The sequence below is a fragment of the Bison bison genome, unplaced genomic scaffold (assembly GCF_000754665.1).
Source record: "Bison bison bison isolate TAMUID 2011002044 unplaced genomic scaffold, Bison_UMD1.0 scf7180017864227, whole genome shotgun sequence".
Classification (NCBI taxonomy): domain Eukaryota; kingdom Metazoa; phylum Chordata; class Mammalia; order Artiodactyla; family Bovidae; genus Bison; species Bison bison.
In genome coordinates this window covers 52024-52271 of record NW_011494799.1, presented here as the reverse complement: position 1 = coordinate 52271, position 248 = coordinate 52024, and the positions used below count along the sequence as shown (strand labels likewise).

Below are 248 nucleotides of genomic sequence, written 5' to 3'. Positions count from 1 at the left end.
AGGGATTGGGAGTGGCCATAACCAAGGTTTAGAACATGGTGAGAGAGTTACCTCTGGTCTCTAATCCCCAGCACAAAGCTGGGGGTTGGAAAGGGGGCAGGGAGAGAGGATTTCTATTTACCTTTAATATATTTTTACAGAAAAGCAATTTAAAAACAAACCCACCGCTTCTGTACATGTCTAAATATATTTTTAGAAGTGGGTAGGATTGTGAATTTCTGATGCAGGGCCTTTTTATAAACAGGTTA

The 248-nt window shown here is 40.3% G+C and overlaps 1 long non-coding RNA gene across 1 annotated transcript in view; it reads left to right on the top strand.

Annotated features, from left to right (window-relative positions):
* The first annotated feature begins 6 nt into the window (after window positions 1–6).
* LOC104992873 overlaps window positions 7–248 on the top strand; it is a 2065-nt gene continuing 1823 nt past the window's right edge. Inside the window, exon 1 of the long non-coding RNA XR_825751.1 lies at window positions 7–244. This is a non-coding gene — a long non-coding RNA (uncharacterized LOC104992873). The remainder of the gene's footprint in view (window positions 245–248) is intronic.